The 2,490-nt window shown below is 50.0% G+C and overlaps 1 long non-coding RNA gene across 1 annotated transcript in view; it reads right to left on the bottom strand.

Moving 5' to 3' along the window:
* The window catches only part of LOC124030496, a 2,556-nt gene extending 776 nt beyond the window's left edge, over positions 1-1,780 (bottom strand). Inside the window, exons 1-2 of the long non-coding RNA XR_006837976.1 lie at positions 1,686-1,780; positions 360-458 (exon numbers count right to left, since the gene is read on the bottom strand). This is a non-coding gene — a long non-coding RNA (uncharacterized LOC124030496). The remainder of the gene's footprint in view (positions 1-359; positions 459-1,685) is intronic.
* Positions 1,781-2,490: the final 710 nt, after the last annotated feature.

Raw genomic sequence — 2,490 nt, 5'->3', positions numbered from 1 at the left:
TTGGTTGTTACACAGGGAACAGTGCATTATAAGACAAGATGACCTCACCAAACCCCCCCACACAGGATGCTGTCATGAGCTGCATACAGGCACCAGAATCACTTTTAAAGGCACAGTACTGAAACAGAAAAACAATGCATGCAAGTATGTCACCAACCATACAGCACCACCATCCCTCTTTTATCCTCCACCCTCTCTCTTCCCCATCCTCCCTCCCTCCCCCTCCACCCCCCTCCCCTACCTCTCTGCCTCCCTCCATCCCCCCTCCCCCACCTCCATCCTCCCCCTACCTACCTCCCTCCCTCCATCCACCTCCCTACCTCCTCCCTCCCCTCCTCTCCTCTCCCATCCTCAGGTACCTTGCTCTGAACATCAGCATTGTGGTCATTCTGTAGCAGCAGGGCAGCTGCCTTGGTGTCATCCTTCCGGGCAGCGATGTGCAGGGCAGGCAGCCTCACCTGGATGGATACATTTGATTGGATGATTGAAAGATTATCAACAGACAGTCCAGATATTTGAACAACTTATTTAGGATGACACAATAAAGTAAATGACTCATTTTTCCATTGTGGACCCTTAAAGATAGACCTTCTCAACCCTCCTCCTCGGTGACCCGAGAGACGGTTCACCATGTTGTTGTAGACCTGATTCACCTATTCAACTAGTCACCTAGTCACCTAGTCAACTAGTCACCTAGTCAACAAGTCACCTAGTCAACAAGTCACCTAGTCACCAGTCAACTGGTCAACAAGTCACCCAGTCCTAGTCACCTAGTCAACAAGTCACCTAGTCACTAATCAGCTAGTCACCTAGTCAACTAGTCACCTAGTCAGTCAACTAGTCAACTAGTCAACTAGTTCTAGTTAGTCAACTAGTCACCTAGTCAACTAGTCAACTAGTCACCTAGTCAACTACCCCTAGCCAACTAGTCAAGTAGTCAAGTAGTCACCTAGTCTAGTCAACTAGTCATCACCCTACTCAACTAGTCAACTAGTCAATTAGTCAACTAGTCACCTAGTCCCAGTCAACTAGTCAACTAGTCACCTAGCCACCTAGCCAACTAGTTAAGTAGTCAAGTAGTCACCTAGTGAACTACTCAACTAGTCACCTAGTCAACTACTCAACTAGTCACCTAGTCAACTACTCACCTAGTCAACTAGTCAACTACTCAACTAGTCACCTAGTCAACTACTCAACTAGTCACCAACTCCCTCACGACGCCAGGACAGCGGAGTCAATCACCACCTTCCGGAGACACCTGAAACCCCCACTCTTTAAGGAATACCTAGGATAGGATAAGTAATCCTTCTCACCCCTAACCGATTTAGATGCACTATTGTAAAGTGACTGTTCTACTGGATGTCATAAGGTGAATGCACCAATTTGTAAGTCGCTCTGGATAGATCCAGCGTCTGCTAAATGCCTAGACTTGTCACCTAAATGTAAATGTAGTCAACTAGTCACCTAGTCAACTAGTCAACTGAGTGCTGAGTCACCTGGATCAGCTGATCAGCCTGCAAGCCACCAGTCAGCTAGTCAAGTAGTCAAGTAGTCAACTGGCCCAGCATCGTCTGGGTTTGGCTAGGGTAGGCCGTCATTGTAAATAAGAATTTGTTTTGAACTGACTTACCTGGTTAAATAAAAATAAAGGTTTAAGGTTAGAGGTTAAATAATAATATAGTTACCTTGCCCTTGGTGTCATGTTCCAGGAGGAGAGAAACCACCTGGTTATGACACTGCTGCAAGGCTATGGCCAGGGGGGTGAACCCATCCTACAAGAGGAGGAGGAGAGGAGGAGAGGAGGAGAAGGGGAGAGGAGAGGAGAGGAGAGGAGAGGAGAGGAGAGGAGAGGAGAGGAGAGGAGAGGAGAGGAGAGGAGAGAGAGGAGGAGAGGAGAGAGAGGAGGAGAGGAGAGGAGAGGAGAGAGAGAGGAGAGGAGAGGGAGAGGAGAGGAGAGAGGAGAGGAGAGGAGAGGAGAGGAGAGGAGAGGAGAGGAGAGGAGAGGAGAGGAGAGGAGAGGAGAGGAGAGGAGAGGAGAGGAGAGGAGAGGAGAGGAGAGGAGAGGAGAGGAGGAGGAGAGGAGAGGAGAGGAGAGGAGAGGAGAGGGAGAGGAGAGGAGAGGAGAGGAGAGGAGAGGAGGAGAAGGGAGAGGAGAGGAGATGAGAGGAGATGAGATGAGAGGAGAGGAGAGGAGAGGAGAGGAGAGGAGAGGAGAGGAGAGGAGAGGAGAGGAGAGGAGAGGAGAGGAGAGGAGAGGAGAGGAGAGGAGAGGAGAGGAGAGGAGAGGAGAGGAGAGGAGAGGAGAGGAGAGGAGGAGAAGGGGGAGGAGAGGAGATGAGAGGAGATGAGATGAGAGGAGAGGAGAGGAGAGGAGAGGAGAGGAGAGGAGAGGAGAGGAGAGGAGAGGAGAGGAGAGGAGAGGAGAGGAGAGGAGAGGAGGAGAAGAGAGAGTTAATAAACAGACAGAAACACAAAGATATCCAAATTCAC

Source organism: Oncorhynchus gorbuscha, unplaced genomic scaffold, assembly GCF_021184085.1.
Source record: "Oncorhynchus gorbuscha isolate QuinsamMale2020 ecotype Even-year unplaced genomic scaffold, OgorEven_v1.0 Un_scaffold_12178, whole genome shotgun sequence".
NCBI classification, from domain to species: domain Eukaryota; kingdom Metazoa; phylum Chordata; class Actinopteri; order Salmoniformes; family Salmonidae; genus Oncorhynchus; species Oncorhynchus gorbuscha.
This window is presented reverse-complemented; position numbering and strand designations above follow the sequence as displayed.